Genomic DNA, 27,307 nt, shown 5'->3' with positions numbered 1-27,307 from the left:
GTAAGAGCTCAGTCCTTGTGAGGTGGTGGGCTCTGGTCACAGTGACACCATATTGTCATTAAACTGTCTACAATTCAGGGGCATCTTACAGCTAGAAATGCAACTTTTGGAAACCTGGCTTTTCATTCTTCTGTCTTTCTTGAGGTGTGTCATTGCAGATGGTAAGTCAGTTGTATGCCTAGAGGCAGGTGATTCCAGCTGCTCAAAGCCCATAGCGAAGGCTGCCACATTGCTGTGGTGCATATCCTCTACACATCCTCTACATATCCTCTATGTGTGGGGGAGAGGAGGATCCATCTGGAAAGCCACCTTACAGAGTGGCACTGCACTTCTCTTCCTCCACCTCCTCTCACAAGAACTTTCTGTATTACATAAGTGTGTGCTACCACGTCAGACAAGAAGGACTAACAAGACAGGCACTTGTTAATGAAACATTTGCCATATGTTGACCTTTCTTTCATTAAGAACCAGGCCCTCATATTTAAAATAGATAGCAAATGGACATTTTCTGTTCACTGTGACTATTAAAACAGCTTTTTATACTAATGGACCAACTTCATCATTCCAATTATCCAACATCTAGATTGCACTTGAACTTTGTAATGATATCAGCAGGGAATGGTTTGAGTGCTGGATAAAACCATCCTGCACACTGGGCTTGTCTCAGTGGCTGTCAGCTGGCTCCAGAAGAAGTGGAAAAGGAGAAAAATATCTGCAACTCTTAAAATTAATGAGTATTAATCAATCCTTGTTGTATGGACAAGTGAAAATTGTTGTATTTCCTTAAAAAGCTCAGTGCAGCTTGGAAGTGGTTGTGTACAAATATTTACGTGTATGTGTGTGTGTTGTCCATGTGTATATGTAACACAAACACTCATATGCACATCATATATATATATATATATATATATATATATATATATATATATATATACTTATGTTTTCTATCTATAAGCTTATCAGTATACTCCAGATGGAAGTGGATGTGATCTCCCTCAACTTTCTTCTGTATTTCTACACATGGTAAAATTACCATGGAGAAAGAATGACTAAATTTCTTTCTAGTTAAGCATAAAACAAAATGAAAGGAGCCTGGGTTTACAAGGTGGACATGGTGCCAGAATAACCTGATAGCCTCCCCTAAATGAGATAATGAATTTTCCAAAATAAAAAATGTGGTAAATCTCATTTGTACCTTAGCTAAGTGGTTGATACACCCCTATATTGGAAAATACTAATGGAGCAAAAGAAGACGGTGTTTAACAGATGACATGAAAGGTGGGAAAGAACTGACCAATGGGAAATGACAGAGGAAGAGAAAGAAATGAGTCAAGAAACAAGTTACAATGAGTTTCTCAAGGGTCAATTTTAGGACCAGTGCTGGCAATATTTTCATGAAGTGCATTAGCATATGAAGTCAGCGAGCTCTTGAAATCTGAAAATGAAGGGGCATAGCTAACATGTAAGACTTATCATTTATTAAAAGCTTTCTGACTCTGACAGATAAGGGGAAGAGATGTTTGATTAGAACAGAATTTTAGTGTGTACACTTCAGGCTTAACGAGGAATTTGTCTAAGGGAGACAAGAGATGACTCAGATGGAGAGGACTGCGTGACTGTCACTGGGAATTGACCATGGGATGAACACACGAAGAAGGTGTTTGTGGCCATGGCATACAACAGACAAGGTATTTCCAGCAGAAAGTGAAAGCTCCGTCGTAGAAGGCATGGGTGAATGCACATCTGCAACACAGCTGCTGCCACATTTCTCTGAAAAAGATTAATTAATCTGCAACAAGTGCAGAGGTACCATAAAGCATGTCATGATGCATGAATGCATGATGGCATGAAATGCTACTTAGTCTAAAAAATAAAGGTTATGATAGGATAGTGAATTCTTTCTAAGAATATATTGGTTAACCTAGTACCATATTTTTCCTACTTAAAGAAAAGAAAAAAAAACTCAAGTAACTATATCACATTTAGGCTGGATAGTAAGAGCACATTCTCATTTTTGGATTGCAGAAGTCCTCTAAGATTCTAGAGGACTACAGCTGGAAAGAGCTTCCTCCCTTCAATAACTCTAGCAAGTTTTAGAACAAAATTCAGCCCATTAACAGCACAATCTCTGTGGAAAGCCAGGGCCTGGTCTAGGTTTGGTAATGCAGGTGGACTCTGGAAATACTATAACCGGTCACCCAGGTCCCTGTTTCCCTGAAAAAATTGTAAATTACTTTGGGAAATAACGTTTAAACAGGGGTCTTGCTTGCTAGGCTTTAGCTTGGAATCACAAAGTAAGCAGATACAGCCATGCTATCCATCCTGCAGTACAGTGGGAATTCTGAATGTCTCATAGAAATGTAAGGCAAAGTTGGCATTTCTGTAAATCACTTTCTGCTACCCCTTCAAAACTCGTTATGCTTTTATAAAAATGAAGATTTTCATTCCAACAGAGGGAAGGCTCTTCTGCACATTTTTCAGCAAAACTGCCAGCATGGCTTGCAGGCGTACCAGATGTACCGGATAAGCTCGCTCAGCGTTTCTTACTGCCATTGAAATTACTTGCTAGAGACGGGCAGGAGGGGATGTTCCATGCCTTCCTGTTCCAAGAGAAATTTCAAGCAAAGGGCATGCAGTTTCAGCACAGGATATACCTTGATTCATACTTTATTGATGAAAGAAAATCACTTGTTTACTCAAGAATGAGATAAGCCCGGGAATGATGGTTAAGGGTGGTGACTCAATGCTGTTCCGTATTACCATGTTTTTACAATCGAGCCATGCTATCTCCTTGCAGTCAGGGTAATAAACTAGGTAGTGCTTCAGGGTATAAACTGTTTTCTCATGCTGGGATACTGTGCCCTTCTTATACCTAAGGTAGCCAAACTGTGTGTGTCTCTGTCCCAGGCCAGTGAGGAGCCACATGTGGGAATCTCACCTTGGGGCCTGTGGAGCCCACTCTGGGCATGAGGCTGGAGGAGTTTTCACCATAGCCTGTTTTAGCTGAGGAGGGCTTTACACAAAGGGAAAAAGTTTATCCAGTGGCAGCACTGTGTACCTAAGTCAGATCTTGCTCTTTCCATTGATTACAGAAAGAGATCAAGAAGGGAGCTGGCCTCCCCCAAAGGTAGTTTTTGCCAGCCTCACTCACTTGTGCCCTCTGGCAATCATGGACTGCTGTGAAGATGTGAACGCTGCAGGACATCTTGGCACTTTAAAATTAATGTTTTATGTTCCTTTACCAATCTGCTGCTTCTCATAATGCATGGACAGGCAGAAAAGCCAACAGTTCATGAGAAGTGAGCATGAGAAATTTCATGAAACATTGAGTGTGATGTTTTGTCCCAACCTGGCTGCTGATCTGGGAATGGTGAAGGCTATTGGGCTGCAGGAACCCAATCAGGGTCAGCACAAGAGTAACTGGACCCAGCAAACCTCTATGTCAGGGATGATGCACATGGGATCTGCTTGCTCACAGTCCAGCACGGAGTGTTGCTGCTTTAGGACACTGCAAGTATTACACCTGGGAGAGTTATGATGTTATTATGGCCCGCTGCTATCTCATGCAATTGCAGATTCCTTATGTTCTTCATTAGTACTGTTTGCATCTTGGACCCCAGTTAAAGGATTTTTAAATTTCATTTCCTTTGGAAAGGAAGAAAAACAGGGTTGGTAAAGCATTGTGGATGATGTTGGCAAGCTTTCCTAATGATCATCTACTATGATTTAACTTTTTTCTTTCTACTTTTTCTTTCTAAAATAATTTTTATTAATTTAGTATGTGGCTATCAACAGATATATTTAATGCCATGTAAACTACACAGATATTATGTCCATTATATAGAGTGGTCTTTGTTGATAGCTATGATGCATATGCTATTCAAATCCACTGATGCTAGATAGAAATCCTCTTGCTTCTAAATGAGTAGATAACGAATAGGACTTTTGAATGCTCTGGACTGCAATTCTTAAATACCAATTAACACCTCCTTTTCAGGATTTGATATTATGAAACCTGTCACTCATTTTTTCTTTGTAGCTGAAATTATAGGAAAAGATGTCACAAAACCTGAATAAGAAAATGGAGAGTATATTGCTTCTAATAGAAGATGTTTGAGATTTGTATGATATAGCTAAAATTAGAAAATATATTTTAAATGTTAAGCAGTTCTATTTCAACAATATAAGACTTTTTAAATGAGTACAACTTTTCTTTTAACAGTTGAGAGTGTGTCTTTGGAGAGTATGGCTCATTAAAGATTCCATTGCCATAAATAAACTCAACCATGCCAAGTTTTATTCTGGAATGCAAGGAAATTTTCACTTCTAGTTATGCAGATCCAGAGGGATGCTGTGGTTGCCTGTTTGTGTTTCCTGTCATTGTGTTCTTCATGAGAAGTACAGGGTTGCTTCTGTAGCTGCATTCCATTTTTTTTGTTGTTGTTGTTGTTTTGTTCAGCTTGAACTTGTGAAAAACACTGCATGAAGTGAACAAAATACCAAAAGAACATTCAGGTACTCTGTCTATTATTCACACAGTCAGATTCCTACTTTCGATTCTTATTTCTGAAGGTCTTTTGGATGTATTTTTGTCTTGTTAACATTCCCAAGTCTAAGCAGAGCATGTAATGTTTGCAGTTTTTACATATGTTTTGCAAACCAAATACTTACACTGTTAACCTTATGTTAATTTAACTATTGTTTTCTACTCTTAAACATGCAAAAGCCCACTAGAGGAGTTAAGATTAAAAGGTAGCTTGACAACTAGGATCACCAGCCCACATTAGCACTGCTTTTACATGAACATAATGCTAAGATTTCTTAAGGCCTGTCCAGGATATTTAGTGCCTGTTCTTTATAAGAGTGTTTTGCTGTATCTGGATTGCAAAGAGCCCAAGGTTTGTATAAAGAGTGACAGAAGAATTAAGAAATACTTCTTACTCCCTTCAGACTTCCATTGAAGTACTTCTCACTTCTGTCCTAAACCAAGGGTTTAAACTCAAACCTGTCCTTGCCTGCTGGAGGCTGAGGTGTTAATCCAACACACTTCCCACAGGGCACTGGGGACAATCATTCAGCAGCAGTTTCTGCACTGCAGGACATGGTGTGCCTGACAGCATGCTGTCCTGGTAGAAGTCTACCAAGTAACTTAATACAGTTTATTCATAGGTTGGAAGTTGGATAATGGATGTCTCTCTATCGATCTGGGCTTCAACAAAACTGGAGAAGAACAACTGGAAAGCAAATTTTACATGCCAACAACTTCCCAAAAATCTGGAAGACTTGATGGAGAATTGGGTAGGTAAAAATCTGCCTTTAGATGTGCCATCAGAGAAAAGAAAATAATCAAGTTGTTGATAATAATTTAGAAAGTGTAAAACGGTCTGTAGTGCATATGCAAAATTAACTGGGGTAGTGCATTGGCTCAGTGTCTTGTGAAGTACCAGTTGCAAACAGAATGCTTTATATTCCCTGGGAAAGTAGATAGTCTTGGCTTTCTAATGATATAAAGCAATTCAGTGCTGCCTTAATGCCTCCAAGGGTTCCAAATCTCGAGCCAGATTCTGTTTCAATGCTCTGTTTCAATGTAGACTTGCTGTTTGGAGGCAAGTGTAGTTTTTGGAGATTAATGTTGAGGAAAGAAAGAGAAGCCTTTGTCTGGCATGCTGTTTTGTGTTTTAAAATTGTAGATACTCCTTGTAAAATGTTGGTGTGAGAAGCCACCATGTGGTGTGTACTTGTTGGTGCTTGTTTTCCCAGAAGTCAGGAGGCCAAAGGTGCATGATAAATGGAGCTTATTAAACATTCAGCTGTTTGGCCAATTATCTACTTTCTGAACAGAGTATAAGTGAGAATGCTTTTTGTCCCAGTCTCCTGGATATCACATGGCTAAAATTGACCACCAGGCTTTGTGAACCATTAGTAATGAAATTACTATTGTGAAAGATGTTGGCTTCTTCATCACGGCTGCATCACTACATTTTCTGTTTTGCTGTTAGTCCCCCACAATCTGTGTGCAGCATCTGATTTTGCTGACAAAGAATTGAATAATTAAGCAATAGTCTAGGGTTTTCTTGATCTCAAAGATCAAGAATCAACTAAGAAGTAAAGGGCCTTTTATAAATTAGATCTTTATTTAGATACTGAGAAGGGATAGCGCAGTGCATCATGCCTTGAAAGCATGGGCACTTTCCACAACCCTGGCAGTAATCTCTGGAATAATCTCACAATAGTTAATTAATTTTTGTTTTCAAATACTTCTGTCTTATCTAATTTTTAAGAAGTTCCCCATATCCAGTGATTTACAGCTGAAGAGTTGAGACTCTGTATAACCTAACAAGGAATGATCTATTCTAAACATCAGTTTCCTTGAGTCCACAGGAAGACATTAATGCCTTTACCAGCCAGGGATTTGCCAAAGCACTCTAGATTTTGTAAAAGCAGTTATTATTAGTAATTGACTGGACACTGTATGCACAGAAAGGGGAAAAGGAAAGGTTCTTGGACATGACAGGATTTTCTGTATGGATTGATCTTTGTTTTTATTATCTGTAGGAACTAATTAACAAACCAAAATTTCAGCCAATCTCTTCCAGAAATCTGGATTCTTGTGAAGATGAACATGTAACAATAGTTTTTTGCCCAAATAGGCAGCTATTTCTACCCCATTGTATCCTACAATCCCTCATCTCCTCATTGAGCTGCAGGTAAAACCTTTCTACTTCCTCTTAAACCATTTTGATTACTCTCTCCTTTTGATGTTTATGATTAAAAAATACAATAGGAAGATGACACCTTACAGCAGGAGAGGCTCCTACCTGAGTTATCTTCTGTAGCTATAAACAAGCAGCAATGGTTTCTCCCACAGAGGAAAGTGAGGGAGACCAAAGGAAACAGTGGTACAATTCTCCACTAGCAAATCTAGAACTTGAAGAGAGAGGATTTACAAGGTTTGTGGAAAGGAGATAAGTAGCAGACCTCAAAACTGAACCCAGGAACCCTGACAGCTATGTCTCTAACTGAACATGCACCTGCAGTGTTTCTTTGAGATTGCCAGCACAGGGATATAAATCCAAGCAAGCAGGGTGAGTTTTTCAGCTCCCACCAAAGAAAGTAGGGCTCAGAGGAGCCTGCCCTCAGCAGGAAGGTGACATTGGATCTGCTATAGGCCAGTGTGGGTTCAGCCCCTGCCACCCCCAGGCTCTGCTACCTGCCTGCGTCAGCCACCTTCTTCTCTTTCTCATATGCCTCTAATCCACCAAACACACACGTGGGAGTATCTAAATTAAAAATAGCAACCCAGGGAAAAATTGCAGTGCAGTTGGAGAGCTGATTTGCAGCTGAATTATTCATCCCCACATATCCCTCTCATCCCAGGATGTTAGTGCTGGAGCTGCACAGGTGCAGCCTGGCTCAGGGACTGGTCATGCAAGGGAGAGACAGCAACTTTGTGGGTGTCTGTCCCCTGTCAGCAAGCTAAACCTCCCACCTTTCAGCTCCTCTGTCTTTTTATACCAACTGCTACATGAAAATGCTTTAAACCACCACCTCTCTCCCTTCTATGTCACTCCTTTTGCTTATTACTTATTGCCCAATAACCAGATTAATGCAGCTTGGCTCTCTCCAACCCAAAGAATTTAGTTATTCCAATCTTTTAAAAGGTTGTTATTGGAATATTCTGTTCCATTAACACTAAACTTTAGTAGAGAAACACATAAAAAAGCTGCTTCTGTGCTTTTATTGGCCAGACCTGAGCTGGGGTGCTTTGGTGGGTTGCCAGCTTGAGAAATTGCAATTTGCGAGAGATCTGGAGTGATTTTCCCCATGTATCTGCAGGGGTGACCTCTGGTTTTAATCAGTGCTCTGGTAGTTGTGATAGCAGTGTATGATGTAGGAAAAAAATCTGGCAGTTAATTGTCACTTTTTTGGAAAGAATTTTTGTGAATAACATTTTTATTTCCACCGAGAATCATTCAATTATCAGAGCAATCATAAAAACCTCAGAAGCCAGAAGATTCTGTTACATGAAAGAAAGGCACAAAAAAACCATGGACTTAACTTCAAAGTAGTTTTTATGGTTCCTGGCTGGCCTTTTACTTCCCATGCTTGGTGTGATATATTTGGCATGGCTTCCCTCACCATATTTCTGGTCTGGAGCCTTGCAGGACCCCCATCACGCATCCTCCCTGAGGATCACACCCTAATGTTAAACTCATGGGCCATGAAAGCTGAATGGCATAATAATTAGAAAAAACCCTATATATTTGGTAGTGCCTCTTGGCTTTTAGCAGACAAAACTTTCCATTTCAACTGGCAATGTAAGCAAGATGTTTGTGTTGCACAAAACAGAGCTTAGTCCTAGATTGTTCTGGGCAATGTCTTTTATGAGTTCCTTCTCTCCATGGGTTCTTCTGTCTGTGGGGTCCTAGCCCCAGTTCTTCTCTTCCATGGTTTCTACAGGATACTACATGAATACTACCCATCTCATTCCTACAATCTGCTGTCATATGTCACCCATTCATACCCAGTCTAGTCATGGCTGCTTTGGGGGTGTGTTGGTGTCTTAGGAGGCTAATTTTCCCTCACAAAATTGCAATTACTTCATTCTGAATTATAACAAATTCTAAGAAACACCTTATGAAGACATGAGTCCATGTAAGGATGGTCCTACCTCAGTCTGCTGCTGCAGCCATTTGAAAGGGAATATGGTGATGACTTCAGAAGCCTCCAGCCCTCTCCTGTGATCCAAGTATCTTTTCAGCTTCCATCTCAGCCTGAGGCATTGCATAGGTGGTGCAGGAGGCAGGATTGGCTTTGGATGTTAGCCAAAGTAACCATGGGACTGAAGTGACCAAGAGAAATGGGTAGACAGCAGCAGTAAGTCAGGGATTGCCCAAGAAAGCACTTGCTATTTTGGATAGAAATGCTACAGTCTCTCTCTCAAGTTTCTAACCTACTTCTGCAGCTCAGTGATACAGGAGACTGTGCTAGACATCAATCTGGGCACTTGCCTCAGGCCTTCTGCTTTGCTTTCTTCTAGTTGGCACTCACTAGCATCATCCCTTCAGGGCACGGAGATTGTTCCCAGTGGGAGCTGCAGGGAGCAGGACTGCTACTCACAGACACCCAGGCATCCTTTTCTGGAGTGTAAATGCCCAGGCTCATGCACTTGCAATGTAGGGCCAGAAAGAAGCCCTCCAGTTTTCACAGCTCTCTAAATTTTGCTAACTTTGGTATCACCTTGTCTTTAGCTGATAAATCTCAGCTGGGAAGCAGCTGTTCACTAACCCCTGTAATGGGGCCAATTTCTCCAAAAAGGGCCATTCAGCAGAGCATTTCTACTTTCTGTGTTCATGCATATCCTCCATATCATTTGTTTTTTGCAGCTAAACATTAGTTTTGTGTGAAGATTTGCTGAGCAGTGAAAGATAAAGCAGGCTGGAGAGAGAAGAGAGCCACAGAATGCTATTTGTGTGATGTCAAAAGAGCACCAGATTTTACTGTTATCTCTGATGAAATGCTGAAGGGCAAGGTGAGAAAATGGAAATTTATTATCACTGAACATAGTTCTTCTTTCGCTGGACTCACAAACCAGCAGGAAGTAGAGAAAAGAGAGAATTTTGAGTGGCTTTCAGCTGTATATTTAAGTGTGAATCATCCTCCATCTATTGCAAAGTCTTTTTTTTATGTAGTTGAATTTTCATGAAGGAATATATGAACTTTGGCTACAACAGATGTCATCTTGAAGGGTTTTTTTTGCTTTCAATATCTGACTGTAGCCCCAGTATAATAGGCAATATTAGGCTTTCATCTTTCACCACTACTAGCTATAAAATGCAGAGGAGATGATCATTAGCATGAGTGACTTAAGAGATGTACAGCACTCAGTGAGTCAGGATACAGACCAGGAATTAATTGTTGAAGAAATAAAAAAATAATTCAAGGATGTTTGAGAATATTGCAGTCTGTCCAGATTCCAAAGGTCCAGTGCACAGTGAAGATGGCTGTGGTAATCTATTCCACTCTGGCTTCCCTGATACAGGGAGAATACAGGGAGAACACAGGGAGAATTTGCTGGGAATACAGTGGCCAGTAGCAACAGGGGTGGGTCTGCCGTGGAAGTTCTGGCAACATGCTGCAAGGTGAGTGTGGAGGGTGAGGCTGGATTGTGGGAGCTTCCAGTACCAGGCTTGAATTTTCATGAGAAAAGTAGTCAAAATGGCCAAGGTGGATGTCAGAGAGGGGAGCAAGAGCTGGCCAGAGTTTGTAAAAGGTTGCTGGAGGCAACCTTTTACAAACTGCTGAGGAGGAGGCTTCAGTTTTCACAGCCCATCAGTATGGACTGCACCACATGCAATAGGGTGTTGGACTATAGGATGCGTATGCTTGGAGATGAGTGGAGTGCTGAAGAGGCCATGCTCTGTGGCAGCATCCTCAGCCAGAGCCAAACACCCAGGGCTGCAGCTGAAACAGAGCCTTTTAGTAGCTCCCTGCATGATTGCCCTACTGAGCTTTCCTTCAAAATATTTAAATCTCTCCTGAATAACTGTCTTGGTGGCAAAGCCTAACCCCTGCCACATTTTAGGGATGCTGGGAGTTCTTTGTTGCTATTATTATTCATCCTGCCCTTTATGCAATGCCAACACTACTGCTGATTTATCTGCTGTATTCAGAGCCTTTTTCAAGACCTCATTTTCCCCATGAGAATATTTCTTACTTATTTACATGGGCGGTAGTGAATCAGTCCATTAGGGACAGGAATGGCCACACAACTGGCCTGAACCTGCAGGCTGCATAGCAACCTGTACAGTGAAATATTTATGAAAGAGCTGCCCCAGAGCTCTGGTTTTTGGGGGATGAAGAAAAGATTCAGCCAATGCAGAGTGTTTCTCTTCTCTGCCAGAGTAAGTGCTGGGCTCAAGAGGCCAGAATTTCTAACCACTTTCTGTGATTAGATCATGTCTTTGTAAAGAAATTATTTTTGAAAACCAATCATTGTTTTCTTCTGCTAATTTCCCACAAACTTCTCCTAACTCTCTCCTGTACTGCATCATGCATGTGCCCTCCAGATTATGTTCTCCTGGTCAGTTCCTGTTGATGTCATATCACTGCAGGACAGTGCCCCTTGAATGGCTCCACTGTGGCCTCTGCTCAGCAGATTCCCCTGAGCTTGCTCCTAGTCCTGGTGTGAGAACTGGCTCTAGCAGCTGTATATGTGTAAGAATGACAATCTGGAAGATGGCAATTGAATCAGCTCGTGTGTGCCCTGCTCTCAGAAAGCAGGGGAATGCTTTACATTGTGTTCTTCCAGTAGCTAAGACAAGAGGATTGTTTTTCTTACATGGACTTTGTGTAGCACAAGACTCCAGAAATGTCACTCTGACCGCTGGCTGAGGGTGGACAATGGACTGTCCTTGAGCTTTTGCCAATGGGACAGGGAGAGACATATGGGCATGGGAAGATGTTTTCTCTGTTTTCAGTGCCAGTACTTATTATTTCTAGAAGTACAAATTGCCAAATCTTAAGTGGTGCCCCATTAGAAAGCCATAATTTCTAGTGAAAAGGTTGACCCTGCCTTAAAATCAAACAAGAGCCTTAAAAGACCTCTCTGGTTGTTTCCCTCAGACCAGCCAGATACTGAGCATTTTTGCAAATAAAGGCTTTCGTTCATTTGTCACACTAAGACTTAATGACTCAATAAAACCATAGAAGTAGGGGATTAAATGGTCTATTGGCTAACCATTTTCCCAGACTATAAGTGGTTGAACTTTTTATTGCCTTTATAAGAGGTTTATGCCCTAGTTCTGGCCCCAGCCTCCCGGCCACAGGGTTCTTGCCCTCTCTGTGATCTTTTTGTGGCCTGACTCTAACAGAGGAGACAAAATTCTCCTGCCTTTGTGGGTTTGTGGGAAAGGATGATAATTGGCAGTTACTGTTTGTGCCTAATACATTACTGCCCAAGCAGTATTTACAAACGTAAGAACCCTGTCTGAAGCTAAAGCAAGGGTGCAGCTAGGAGTGACAAAAACCCTGTCATTAGAGCAAGTATATTAGGGAGTTGATGTCAGTTTATTTGTCTCTTGGTGCCATAAAAAAACCTTGTGCTAAGAGAGACACAAGAAGAGCTGTCATACATTATTTTACTGATTATAATCTGTGATTTACTCCCTTGGTTAGCAGGAGGTCTGTGCCTTACTCAGGGGCACATATGAAAGCTTCAGTGCCTGCCTGCAGGTTGCTCCTGTGGGATAAGGAAACTCTCTGATCCTGGCCCTTAATCTGACCCATGCTGGCTTGCCCTTCCCATTTTAGTAGATTGAATGTCTGTGCCCTTCCCTAGCCCCTTGCAATTGCACATTCTCTCTGCCATGTGAACAAAGGGGAGATTCACACTCCACCACAGGAGAATGGAGCTGGAACCTTTGGCTGGAGACCCTCAAGGGGGCATTTGAGAATTGGCAGCCAATGGTCCCAGCCAATGGTCTGAGCACTGTTGTGGAACAGAAGTTCAAAAGCTGCATTTGGGCTGGGAGTGGAATAGCATCTCTCTTCATGCCCATGCTATTTGCCTTACAGATAGTCACTGATGTGGGTTATTTTCTGCTACTAACCAGAAGATTAGTTTTAGAGCTACATGCCACTCTCCCATTTTACTTTGAAGAGACAGTACTTATTTTTAAAAGAAATTACTTACACACAGTACGTTTTCCTGGCCATATTCTCTGATAGAAATGTCTGTATTGCAGATGGCAGCATGTCTAACCCTCATGAGACAAATTTCCTGGAACTGAACAGAAGACAAAGTGCGAATATCACAGCTTTGAATAACTGTGCCTGTTCAGTAGAAAATCAGTCAGCAATACAAAACCATTATTTAAGAAAGAAATGTCTTGGGCATCCATTTTAAGTTGCATATAAACAGCTCAATCTTTCTCTACTTGGTTGTAGCTGGCAGAAGCAAAATTGGGAGATGAAAACATTGTTTCAAAATGGAAATTATTGAATGAGTTGCTTACTTATTAGAGAGATGTTTCTCTGCTGGCACACATAGATGCCCTCTTGTTTCTCCTCCTTCTTGAATGACTATAATAATGAGACAAAATAAAAGCTTTTGCCTCTTAGAGAAATAACAGCTCAGAACTACCTTGCAAGCCAGCAGAACAGGGTCTTGAAGGGCCTCCTGTCAGCTTTCTCCTTGCTGAAGCTGAGTGAAGTAGCTACAAGCTTTCAGAGATGGGCAATCAAACAACCAGAAGGACAGCACAGCTCTAGCTGGACATGCTTATAGTGAAAGGCTACACTTGATGAAGAAGTCTGATTTCAGATTATCTTTGCTATGCAAGTATATTGTAGAAAAAAATGGTGTAAACAAGTTGAGGAAAATAGAGAGAAGCAGGTAAATATAACTGATGCTTTGAGTGTCCTCAGACATCAGGACTACAATGCTGATGTTGAAGGCTTTTGCATTTGGGTTTTAATATTCCTGAATAGCGACAAACTTGTGCAGAGTAGGAACCAAGAGCACCCAAGTGTGACCAGTGCAGTTGAAAATAAAGTATTAGCCCAAGTGATGTATTTCAGAGTGATCTGCTTTTCAGTGGAAGGTATGTGGGGGGATTTACTAATATAAGGGAAAGGGGGAAATTATTAAATTATATCTGAGGAAGATATTTTTCATATCTCTAAAGAGACTTAATCCCAAGGTGATTCACGAATAATAGACAAAGCCCAGGAGCAAGAATAATAAAACTCAGGTTTTTTGGTCCTCTTCTTTTTTTCTTCTTCATTACCCTTCCCACCTTCACACACTGTCTAAGTCTAAAGAAAAATAATCTGCATACAGTAATAAAGGGAAGGTCAAGATGAGACAAAAGTTCCAGAATTCTGCCAGCAGTCAGTGAGATCTTTTCTCTTACAGAGCTCAGCACAGGGTGATGGAAGGAAAACTTCACTTCTTTCCCTGTCTCCATTTCAGCAGGTTGGGGATTTTCCCTTTTAATCCAAACTTCATTTAGTGGAAGAGGCCTGTGAAATTTATTCCTTAGTTACTCTCCTCTGTATCCTTTCCCATTCTGGAAAGCAAGACCAGAATGGGAAAGGATACAGAGGAGATATGTTTGGGATACCACAGGTGAGCAGAACCACTCCCCGTACAAGCACAATAAATATTAAAAACTTCCAGCAGCACAATCTGCTGGCAGAGGAGATAAAACTAATACATGTTTATACAAATCAATATCTTGAGCACAGAAAATACATGGCCCAAAGGCTTTGTTAGCTTTTTTTAGGTTTAGTGTAGGTGGGTGGAAAGCTCCTTTGTGCCTACAATAGAGCAGAATGGCTAATGACTCTGGGAGAGAAGGGAGGTAGGATGGACTGAACACTGTGGATGAATCACTGGAGCATGGCCCTGAGGAAAATTAGGAATCTCAGGGTTATGCTGCCAGGAATGGACTGGTGCCCTGCTTAGGCAGGGATGGAAGCTGCTTTAATTTCTGTTACCTACTCTGATAAAGGAGATAAATAGCTTCTTTATAACTTCTTAAAAGGGTTCATATTGTGAGTTACTAAACAACAAGTGAGGCCATGTGAAATGTGTAGGAATTTTATGAGGCTGAAGTTATGGTGTTTTTCTGTGCAAAATAATTTCAACATCCCTCATGTCATTTGAATTATATCCTCTGTCACTACAGTGAATTGCACATGTTTGTAGATGTCTCCCTGCATATATCTGTGCACATATTTGTTCACATAACAGAACCATCTTCAAATGAACTGCTGAGCACCAGCAGCAAACTGGCTGTAGACTCAGACTAGAAGGCTGGTGAATCTAAGTCATGAGAAGAATTTATTTTCTAAGCATGAATCTCTCTTCTTGATGTTTGCTATCACTTAGATATCTCACATTTTAATATACTGTATCTTCTGTGGGGTGAAGGGTGGGCAAAGAGACTCATGAGAATGACCCCTCCATATCTGAATAAACCCAGTCCATAGCCAGGAACACAAAGAGTGCCTGGTCTTTGTTCAGCACACAGGCTTTCCTGGAAGAGGAATATTAATTCAACAAACCACTAGCTCTGAAAAAATGCTGCCAGCTTGCAGCTTTAGTACTACTCCAGGAATTTTAACCAAAATATTCCTTCCAAGACTTCTGTATTGTGCATATGGAAAAGGATCTCTTCTGACCATGCAATTCATCACCATCAGAAAGAATATGTATAAAATCTTATCTGGCTACAAACACCAACTGCAGAGCCCTTTATAAAACTCGTTATCATGACAAAAAGAGAAAATTATCTCTTCCCAGTTTCTTGTACCTCACTTGCTCTATACATTTCCCCATCTCTTTTACAGGCATTGATTCAATCACCACTGCTTCCACTGACCCAAAAAAAAAAGTATGTGGTGGGCAAGATTTTAGAATTCCTCTCTTTTAGCAAAAATTAGTTAAAGAAGAAAGAATGCCTTTTAATACTTACCTACCAATCTCAGGGAAGATGGAAATAATTTTTCTTTTACCTGTGTTTAGCTTTTCCCCAATATATAGAGGAGGACCTTCTACATGATAGATCTGTTTTTACATTTTTACAATCACTTGAGATGCAGGTCCCCTCTTTACTTTCCAAAAGGTGATTATACCAGGAGGGTGATGTGTATGGAGACTATTTTCTTTGCAGGACCAGATCTACAGAGCAGAACAGCTTCTCACAGCCTCACCTCTGCTGTCTTTGCTGAATCTCACCCATAGTGGGAAAAGTGCATTTTGCTTATCCTGATGAGAAAGGGTCCCTTCGCATTTCTTATGGCCATGGTGAACTCAGACCATGGCACCTCCAAGACCACAGTGTCTCACTGCTCTTATCTAAATGTCTTATTACAAGGCAGCCCTTCTGGAGGAGCAGCAGCTCAGCTAGTCCATGGGTTACCTTACTATGCATTAATCATCTGTGCTCAAATTTTTCTGGCATTTTGCATCATGGTGTGACAATCTCTGGAAATGAAACCTTTAATGCCAAAGCAGCCCCAAACAACTCTCTGCATGCTGGTCAGTGAATCTCAGAATCCTTTAGCAAGAGAAGTGATTGCAGAGTTTTTCTCTGACTCTTGTGACCCAACTGCTACTGAGAAAATTAGGCAGGCAGCAAAAAACACCCACAGCTAATGTCACCCATAGTTGCCATAGGATAATAGCTGGCATTTCGTCTCACTGGTGACTTAAGGACAGCATCCATGATGCCCAAGAGGTTGCCATACCAGGCTCAGGGTTTAGAAGAGAGATTAGAGGCAGCTGTTCCCTTATCAGTGTAAAGATGGGAGTTCAGGGTATAAAAATAAAATGCAACTGATGATCATTTCCTCAGAGGCAGTAGGCACCTTCAGCAGTGGCACTTGCCTGGAGGAGCAGTGGCAGCAGTGTGATGCCCATCCTGTCTTTGTGGAGGGAGCTTGGCAGTGCAAGCCTCAGCCCTGAGCAGTGGCTGCTGGAATCTTCAGGGAGATCTCCGAGTTGCCACTGCTTTTCAGCAGGGATTGATGTTGGGGGACAGCTGCCTCTTTGGAAAAGCTTTGTTTGGAAGAGCTTTGCTATTGAATGAACAGCCATGAACAACCTTTGGAGCTGGTATAAAGGGCACCTACTTTTGTTTTAATCACACAGAATCATTCTTCTGGAAGTGTAAAGTATCCATGCAGGCTGGGCAGAAGCATCTTTTTCATGCTTCCAGTCTCCTTGTCGTAAGTGACCAGAACAGGGCTGAACTGCTCCATGCCTAAGGAGGTCTGATTTGAGTCCTCAGCACTGGGGGACAGCTGCCACAAAAATGCTGAAAACCATGCCTGATGAGCCAGGACAACCATGGTTTTTCCTAAAAAACAAAAATGTAACTAACTTTCACAATGCAAACGCAAATTGAACTATTAAAGACCAGCTGATCTTAATATGTCTTCATCTGGGTAAGCTGTTTTCTTTAGAGCATAATAAATTATAACTGTTTCTGCAAGCTGTCTCTGAACACTGAGATGAGAACAGAATACAAACCGTGGGAGAAATATTTCAATACTTTAATCCCAAGAAAGGGTACTCAAACACTGCTTAAAATTTCTGTGGTGTTTTAATGAACATTTCCTAACATGTCTCTTATTTGGAAAAATCAGATTATTCAAAACAAAATAGCATAAAAAATGGTCTTCAGAAAAAATGTTTTTCCCCTGTGGATGTCTCAGGTTGCCATTATCAGTGAAGCATTTATTGTTGGCCCACAACATTTATGTACCCCGTTAAATCTGCCCCTTATCCTGTATCACCATACTTTTTCAGCAGCACATACTTCTGTTAATCATACAAAAGAGTGTGCTTATATAATGTGTTCTTTAAATGTAGCTAGGAAGCTAGAATGATTATGAACATCTAAAAGGAATCATCTTTGGGAGGGAACGAAGCACTGAAAAACTTCATTCCTCAAAATTATTGCATTGAAAAGTTGTGAGATTTTAAAGGGGGACTTTAATGACACCTTCCTGAAGTACTGCTGTCTGATTTATTTTATGTATAGTCTGACCATCTGCCTCGAGAAAGCATCACTGCTAGTCATAACTCATAAATATTACACTGTGTTACTGGAAAGTGCTGGTTTTTTAGACAACTCAATTGATGGTTACCAGTTTTCTAGGTAATTGACATCTTTTAACCTGGCACTTAAGCCATCTATTAATGACAGGATTATGTTGGGTAATTAGGAGAAGGTTGTACTTTAATCCTCATTTTGCCTCAGTTCTTGCATTCATCTTCATTTACATCACTTCTGAAAATCATAAAATCTTTAGTTCCAAGTTTTAATGATATGCAAACTGACATGCCTCAAGTTACATATTTGATCATTTCTGTTAAGCCCTGGAGCCCTCTGCTCTGCCATTACTGGGCAGCTGTACAAAAACCTTGGGTACTTTCTATAAAATGCCAGGAAGCTTTGTGAAGTGAGTGTTAATCTCTGGTTTGAACATCAGAATACACAGAGTATCAAGCAGAAAACAAAATGAAAACGTGAAGAATGAGGAATCTCAATCACTTAATTCTTCATAGACTCTTGGTCATAAATTAGGTCTAGCAGAATGTATCAGTATGTGAAATATACATGAAAAGTCTCCCAATGGGATCAGCAATTTTAATAGTTCCCATTTACTTAACACTTTCAACTAGTTAAAAAATTGCAGGTGGAAGAACAAGACGGTTACTGGAGGACTGGCAGCTCCTGCTCTGTTCTTTTGCCATGACAATAAATGTATTATATTTAAGGAGAGGTATCATACCATGAAGCAGGGGAGAAAAATGCATATTTATGCAAATAATCCCAGTGATTTCTGTGGAAGTGACACAAAGAATAGGTTCCTGTTGTTCATCTGTGAGGGAGGGGGGTTCTTGTCTGATCACCCTGGATGGGTGAAGATACCAGGGCACTTGCTGACAGTGAGATATATCATCCTTCCCACTGGACCCTGCCTGTCCTAATGAGTGCCTGCCAGACCTCTCTGTGCAGAAAATGGTCCTCCCTGTGCTAAACAGTACATTTAACACTGGCACTCATCCAGAGCCTAGGGAATGTCAGCTGTATGCTCTGTCTCAGTTCCTTTTCTGCCAGGTAGACCCGTAAATGTGATCAAGGCTGCGGATCTTAAAATAGCGTGCTGGAGACATAGCACTCTCCAAATGTTAGCTAATTGTCGCAGCAGCCTGGCACAGCACATGCCTGGGACCCGAGCTCTGCACTGATTAGGGATTCACACACGTGGGGAAGAGCAGCACACATGGGGAGAACGACAGCAAGAGACAGAAATAAGGAGAAAGAAGATCAAATCAGACAGGCAAACAGGGAAAGAAAAACCAATAGAGTTAGGAGTGTCAGGGATGAAGGCAGTGGCTCACAGAGGATGCATGAGTGTTACAAGCAGAGGACAGGAAAGAAAGGGTTTGATTTCTCCTTGCTTGCACCAGCTACTGCTTCAGTTTGATGCTCCTGGCAAACTGGCCTGTTCAGAGATTACAGAACACTTTCCAACCCAAGGGGATCTCCAAGCAGAGGATGTGTTTCAAGAAGAAACACAGGTTTCTCACTGATAGGCTGGGGGAAGAAACCAGGAGAAAAAAGAAATGCATCTGGAGAGCCCCAGTGGGTGTCAAACACACGCACACATGATCAGTCTTCGTATCCTGACTTCCCATATGGGCAGAGAGCTGCTAAAAAGCCTTCAGACTCCCCATGATGTAGGAGTGCATCCACTCTTGGTTTAGGAATGAGGAAGCACATGCACTTTGCAGTCTTTGTTCACCCCAGGTTTGGGGCTGAAGTCTCTGAAGTCCTGGCTTAGATCTCTCACAGTTCTGGGGTTTCCTCTTCATCAACCCTATACTCACCACAACATGTTCAAGGCATTGTGGTGGAGAAGCTTTTCCCATCTGCCTTGTCAATGATGTGCTACACACACTTGTCATGTCACATATTGCCATAACTAGACTCTCCTTGTAATAAATATTATAGTTAGGCATGTAGTTAGTATTGGAAGGACCATAACTCCCAGCTTTAGCCCATATCTGGCACCTAATACTTGGATTTTTGTGTTCTTGAAAAGCATAATCACAAAACTCCTATTCTGTCCTTCCAATAGTAGAAAGTAAGCCATCATTTTGTTCACATGCAGGCTGCAAAATAGCCAATGAAGATATCTGTATTTCTGCTGAATTGGTGTCTAGAAGATAAAAGAGGTCTGAAGCTGTAAGTTCTCCCCTAAAATCACACTTTGAGAAGCCATGGTCAATATTGCTTTATTATGGTGTTTGCAAGAGTGAAATTAAGCTGTATAAGCATGCTGGGCCAGAGTAGTTGTGCCTCACTGAAGAGCTTCCCTATGCACCTGTTCTTGTAGAAATGGACAGAAAACTCTTTTAAAAAAGAGACGAAATACAAATCTGAATCATGGCATCATCAGAAGCATCTCACTGGCTCTCATGAGCTGTGAGCAGGTTACAGTTACCTAGCAACTCCTGCAAGCAGCTTGCTTCAGCTCCAAAGCATTAGGGTTTAAGTGGCAGACGTGGACCTGGCTCTAACTGCTCTATTCATTGTCAGAACACGGTGTTCAGTTGGTAGAAATCAGAAAAAAATTCAGGAATATTATTAAAGACCCCCATAGCAGCTTCCAAAGCACACCTTGGGGGCTCACCCTGTTGTGGTGCTGCATGGTGGATGCCAGGCTTTTTGGCCAACTCTGAATGGCAAGCTGGGGCATGCTGGTGAGACAGACAGCCAAGCAAGAGAGCACATGAGTGTCTCACAGATCTGTGAGCGTTGCTTTTAGGTGGCGCTTGATGCTGATGCCCATAAATTTCCCTTTGCAGTTCTGTATTGATCCTAATTGCACGTGTCCAGTTAGTGCACATGTTCTAGGAAGGCAGATGGTTTTAATAGGAAGGCACCAAGCACGGATGAATCGACCATATCCTGCATTCTGCAGCAGGACATCTGCAAGCTTCCCTGGGAATGCCTGCACAGTCTCCAGGATAAAGAACACAGAAAAGCCTGAGCGAGCCAGCTACCAGGAAAACTGCTCCACAGACTTCAAAGTCATCACCACTTGGTGACTCCATCAAGTGAATTATATATTTATTTGTCTTCACATTTTCAAAGAACTGTAACTCTGCTTGCCTTTTCCAACACATGCTGACATATCCTGAGCCATTCACACAGTCAGGATTTCACCCAGATTTGCCACTTACACTGGCAAATCCGCTATGAGACACCTCCTATTTCTACATGTCAGTATCCAAGTTGTCTCGTTTGTGGGGGAGCCACGAGATTGCAAAAGTCTGCAGCAGATAAGGGGTGAACTGATAGCAGTCTATACTGAGTAACTGAGGAAACACAAATTGCGTGAGAATGGTGTAACACAATAGATGATATTATTTATAATCTCATCAGGCTTTTCATGCCTTCTACTGCTTCCTCTGCAGATTGTCATAGATTTATTTCCACATGACAGTCACAGTTTCTATTCAATATTAAGGTGCTTTTTCCTTTTCTTGTTGAAACACTGAAATTCTAGGAAACTCATCTATCACTTAGGTGTCTAGCCCTTTTGATGGACTGTTCTCAGAAAATCCTTCATTAAAAAGAGCTGAGCTGTGATGTTCCTTCTCTCAGTATTTTCATCACACTCTCCTCTCCTGCAAGCAAGGAGGATATTGTTGTCTTGACTAAGATAGGGTTTGATGGGGTGCTAAATACAGATGTAGATAAACTGCCTTGAGCAGGGCAGAGCAGCAGGTAAGAGGAGCCCTGTGTGTGGTGTTCCAGGCTCTGACACCACTCCTGCTTGCCCACAGGTCCCTGGGGACCAGCCAGAGAGCATGGCTGGTGCGCATGGGTGTGCCTACCTGTGAAAGGAGGGCTTTTTTGTCTTGCCACAGTACCTGGATAAAGATAAACTATATCTTTATATATGTATATATAAACTATATGTATATATAAACTATAGTATAAACTATATATATACATATATAAACTATATGTATAAACTCTGTATCATTACAGAGTGGATGAGTTTGCAGTCATATCAAAGAGGTGCATGAAGAGGGAGCAAACCATCCCCTGGCCATGAAACCCAGTGGATTGGGTCTGTATTTCACCACACCAAGCTCACAGCTGCATTGCTGCTATTTCAATGTCTTTCTTTAGAGGAAGGAGGGTGGGAAAAGAGAAATTTACTCTCCATCTACAGCTGTTACTCCTCTGTCTACTGCAGTGGTATTAGCATATCTGAAAAATCTTAGTCCCCCAAAATATGTTACACAGATTTAAACAAAAAATATGAGGCCCAGGGATGAGATGAGCCATTTATGAACACACTGACTAACCTTTATCAGTTTTCTTCTTGTTAGTAGCTTCATAGGTGAAAATGCAGGAGCAGCTGTCAAGGAGCAGCTGAATGGTCCACCCATTACCACATCACTGATTCTTCCATTTCACAAGACTGTAGAGGAAAGATGACAAAAAAACAGGTAGTAAACAAATAGGAGATTTGCCTGCTCATAGAAAGGAAAATTACTTCTTATCTTTTTGTTAGTAAATTGAGTTTTCTAGAGACACAGAAGATTAAAACCTTACATGAGATGGGACTGAGAAAATATTAAATTGATATTTTATCAATATATAGAAACATCTAATCCTTATTATAGCTTCACTAAGTTCTTGGTTTCAATAGTTTTTGCATCAGGTTAACTGTACTTTCAATAAAACTGACTTCCTTTTATTAGATTTCAAATTTGTTGCCTTTAAGTTAACATCTTGTTCTTCTGTTAAGTTAACATCTTGTTCTTCTGTTTTATGACCTATGAAAAAGGGTCATTTTACCTTCTCCATGGCGGACATGAGGAGCAGGTAATATGAATCTGTCACATCCCTCTTATCCATGCTTTCTCTCAATTCAGCATTGTCCCAGCTGGTTTACCTGCAAAAGCTATTCCAGTCTTTTGAGATACCAGCTTCTCTTTCATCCGTCATGGTGCTTTAACTGTGGTGATCAGAGGGAGGATGTACCACTTGAGTCTCACAATTTAATGCTTTGGGGGCATCTAGGCTGTCTCAGGCATCTCAGCTGTCCTGGGAATGACCGACTTCACCTAAAGAAGATGGCAGAAATTTTGCTTCATTGATGTGCCCATGGCTGGTTTCCCCTAGCAAAGACAAAAAGTAAAAATGAATGGTGCTGTCCTATCTAAAGACTTCAGAGAGAGAAGGGACTGATTGTTCTTTAGCCTTCCATTTTTCTTCTCAACAAACTGTTAGGAAAGAGTAGGAGCTGCTAGAGACATAGCAAGAATAACAAAAATCCTTGCAGTGCAAGATGTGTGGAGGCTCGGAGAGTCGTGGTACCATCTGTGCCTGTCTATTTACAGCCAGAACAACTAACGCCCAGCTAATGGTGAAGAGGAGCAGAGCATCATGTCATGGAGACAGCTCTCTAATCTTACATAAAAGCAGCTCTCTGAAAAACCTGAATTGTTCAGATGGAGAGAGGAACAGTCACAATTTACACTTAGGAGGATTTATTTATGGAACGGTAGAAACACCTTTTTGTTTCAGCCACATCCTTTAAGTAGTCTTCATCTGAGATTTCCAGGCAAGTTTGGTCAGTGCTTTTTCATCAATACAAAGTTTAGTACACACAAAACACGTCATTACAGAGAGATCCATGGTTACAGCAAAAGATCGGTAATGAGGGGAAAGCAAGTAAGCTCTGAAAGCAGTGTGTTTGTTTTGATTTCAGAAAAAGATTTTTATATTTGCAACAGCTGCTGGATGCAATGAATAGGTATTTACTCAAAGGGAATGAATGAGCTTTTGCTTTCATACTTTTCAATGACAATATGTTTTGAAAACATACATAAGACTGAAATTTTAAAAAATCATATTAGAAAGGAAAACATAGAGTTAAATCCCCTGTATTTATGTCAGTGGAGTTGATCTCATGGATAATTTTAGGCTCTCAATCAATATAACTCCAGCAAGGATGTGAGACTGGATGGGAAGCAATTGGTTTTGGGTGAAAGGGTTGCAGGCAATTATCTACCAAAGGAACAGAGCTGGGTGCACAGTAAAGGGGCAGGGACATGGTACACTCTGAAGCAGGAGACACAGCCAGGGAATGGAGAATGTGAGGACCAGAGAAAGTCCCAGATGAAGGAAATAAGAGGTAGAAAGGAAGGAAAAAGCATTCAGACTGAGAGAGTTCCTGTACAAAGGATGAAAAGTCCTATGTTTGTGGCAAAAAAGTCTGTAGAATAACAAATTCAGTTTTATTCAAATCTGTTATATCTAAAGAAGTCTAGATAAATCAAGACTTTTTCTTGATTCCTAAAATATATATGGATTTAAGAACTCAGCTTCCATAATTTAAAGTTTTAGATACTAATGATAAAAAAAAGTCTACCTGATTAACATCTGAAGCCTTGAACTCTACCAGAAAGTATGCTAAATTTGATTGCTGTTCTGTCTTCATTAGTTTTAGTGGAGCAGGGATTCAGTCCCTTTCTCCCTTTATGTATATTTTATTTATTTACTTTTTTCCAAACAGATAGGTAGACCTCTAAAAACTCACAAAACCATAATAAGAAATTAATAAAACCCACAACACAAGAAGAACAAATGATCACAATTAAGACTAGGGACACTCATAGTCACACCCCAGTGGATAGAGGGAGTATCAAAAGCTCTGGAAGAAAAGATGAGCTTTTAAGTGTTATGTGTGCTCAGAGAGACAGGCTCCTGCAAGCAGCTGGTCATTTTCCCTTCTGACTGTCAAATTTTAAGTGATGAAGGAAAAAACAACTCAATTCACTGATAAATTGTGATGCTCCAGCAATGTTCCGTGACCATACAAATTTCTGCCTTGAAACATGTCTGGAGACTTCCACCAGCCTCTCAGTACTCTAATATGTGCAGCTCAAACCTTCTAATTAACAAAAGTGCCTCTGAAGATTGTTCCACCAAATAGATGCAAATTACTCCTTTAATTTCTTTCTTCATTAGATTCCTTGTTTCCTTTGATGCTGCAACGCCTTTTTCTCCCCATGACAACACACCAGCGATGGCTGATAACACCTTGAAAGTAATTGCTAACATTTGAAATTTTGCTTTGTGTCTTGTAAGAACTTCTCTTTACCCCATCTGGGGATTCTTCCTATTCCTTCTTCAGCTTTCTGCAATCCTCAAAGAATTGACTTCCCTTTTCTCTGGAATTGCAGGACTCTTTGCTCTTGTTCTCTGCATTTCCTCACCCCTGCTTTCTTTTTTCTTCCCCCCAAGGTGTTTTTAACCAAATGTGCAAATAGCTATCAGTCCAAATTATGCTGTTTGTACATGCCTGCACTGAATGAGAAAATATCTCTTTGTTGGAAAGGATTGGAAATAGAATTAAATACCCCATCTCCTAGCAAAAGTTAAGTTTCTTTCTATATATGATAAGAACTTACACGTCTCAATATGTAGTTAGGGCTATTGCACATTTTCATCAAAATAATAAGATTTTTTAGGCAATTATATATGTCCTATAGTTATTTGGTAGAAACAATATTTTCATCTCACAATATTTTACAGAACCAAGCTCCTAATAATACAAAAATAAAGATACTTGAAATAATTTGAAGTGATGCAAGTTACAAAAAAGATGTCCTTGGCTATTCATTGTCTGTGTTTTATGTATTTAGGTTCTTGGCAGTAATACCTTTGGAATCCAGCAGTTTTTCCTGCTTTTATCATTTCTTGGTTGTTTCTTCTTTTGCAAGCCAAAGATAAGTATTGTAAGCACAGGAAAAAATTTTCACTTTTCATTTGTCAAAGTTAAAAATCGAGCTTATTCCATAAAGCAAGCACAGGATTTACCATCGCAGCACAGCTACCCAGATCTCACATGGGAGTGTGATCAGAGGAACTGAATGTCCTACGTGGGCTACAGCAAAGGAATTTTTCAAATGCAGACATTCAAATTGTGCTATAATTTGTCTATGGAAGAGGTTATGAACACATTCCTTTGTTTAACAGACCAGCATATATCAAGGATAGGTTATAAATTAAGTAACACTGACTTAGGCTTCAGTGTACTGCCAAAAATAAGTATACCATGTACTCTTAGAATGGAGTATGGAAGGAAAAGCAGGACTTAATCTGATGGTACAACGAGTTATTACTGAATCCATCCAACTTAGTAATTTAATCATTCAGTAATCAGTAATACTGAAAGTAAGTAAGTGTTTATGCATACTACAGAAGAGGTGAACATGGGAAGAGATGTCTTATTAAAAGAAGCAAGATAAAAAGCAGTATCTGGAATGAAAAGAAATCATTACTAAATGGCAAGAGAGATCCATTTGATGTTCAGCAAATCCCCTTAAATATTGGCAAATATTTCTGGGTCATGCCAGTTTTCTGGAGTATAGTTATAAACATGTAATAAGGTATGACTGCAAATCTCTTGCCTTTAGAGAATTTTAGGAAACTGGTTACCCTACAGCACTGAAATCACAAATTAAGGTTTTTCAACTCACAGAGCAGTCAAAGGAAATGGGTATGTTAAAAATAAAAACTCAATCCTCTTTCATTCTTCAGATATCCCGTAAGAACAACATTGGGATGTGGGGTGATTCATTCAAGGAAGTCTTTGTTTTGGGTTGAAGAAACAGAATAAGCTCCTTAACCTTCTGCAAAGTTGTGGTGGACTGGCTTCAAGGAGCTTTTCTTTAAAGAAAGGGACATTGTTTTTCACTGACTGTGGCAGAAAAAGCCCTTTTAGTAGATAACAGAGGTGAGTCCACTCCCTGCAGACTGTGAACCATTTTTCTTCTGAAGGAGAAATGATCAGATCATAAAATGTACATACCTTAATATGCACATATATATCCACAGAAAATCACTTTGCAAACAGCTGTACCATTCCAGCTGCCTGTCACTCCATTTGTATTGGTTGCCACTGCTTCAGCTCTGCCAGAGGAAGGGAATGCTTGTGAATGCTCCCTCACCTGCTTCAGAAAATAATTCTGGTGGGGTCAACTTGCTTTTATGGATGAATATGAACCAACAGCCACAGGCAGATTAAAGAGAGCTGACAAAGCAGAGCAGGGCACAGGCAAACTGGTATACTGGTATTTCCAGGTGCTGGGCAGCTCTCAGTCTCCAGACAGCCACGAGCAGCACCAAGGCTGTTCTCAGGCAGCACTGCTGAAACCAAGAAATCTGAGCATCTGCCCAGAGCTGTGGGCAGATATGGGCACAGGACAAAGACTGGGAGCTCACTGTACAGCTGACAGCATCCTGATACCCAAGAGTAATGACCCTGTTTGGAAAACATCCCTGAGCCAAACCTGGAGCACTTGTAGTGATGTACTAAACACGCTGCTGAACTATGAAGACAGCCAGAGAACTTGCATTAACATCACCACTACTGAATAACAAAGGACAATAATTAGTATGATACTCCACTCAGAAAAATAATGTAATACAATTTTTATATGGATTTTTTTTTTCAAAAATTAAGTTACCTACAGTGAACAGGCAGGTTTTCATTGATTTCCTCATCCTTATGTATTTTCCCTTCAACTAAAATCAATGTTATTTTAGATTTGATTCCTCTGGTTTCTGTTTACATTTTGAAAAATCCACTGTTGAGTTACAACAAGTGTTACCATGTAGTTTTCTGATTTATTAAACTATAAATAGAGAGACTTCCTTTCCAGGTCCTGTGCAGTTACTGTAACTGCTCA

General features: G+C 40.7%; 1 protein-coding gene across 2 annotated transcripts in view; it reads right to left on the bottom strand.

The window, feature by feature from the left end:
- The window catches only part of LARS2 (leucyl-tRNA synthetase 2, mitochondrial), a 125,029-nt gene that overhangs the window by 89,317 nt on the left and 8,405 nt on the right, over positions 1 to 27,307 (bottom strand). The window contains exons 4-5 of one of the 2 annotated variants that reach the window (XM_074540209.1): positions 22,501 to 22,672; positions 21,908 to 22,023 (exon numbers count right to left, since the gene is read on the bottom strand). The gene's annotated coding sequence lies outside the window, so the exon portion shown is untranslated. Of the gene's footprint in view, positions 1 to 21,907; positions 22,024 to 22,500; positions 22,694 to 27,307 lie in introns of those variants that run through there. The other variant, XM_074540214.1, reaches the window with a different exon arrangement.

Source organism: Zonotrichia albicollis, chromosome 1 (genome assembly GCF_047830755.1).
Source record: "Zonotrichia albicollis isolate bZonAlb1 chromosome 1, bZonAlb1.hap1, whole genome shotgun sequence".
In the NCBI taxonomy this organism is placed as follows: Eukaryota; Metazoa; Chordata; class Aves; order Passeriformes; family Passerellidae; genus Zonotrichia; species Zonotrichia albicollis.
Note: the sequence above shows the minus strand (reverse complement) of the source record. Positions and strands in the feature narration are given on the sequence as shown.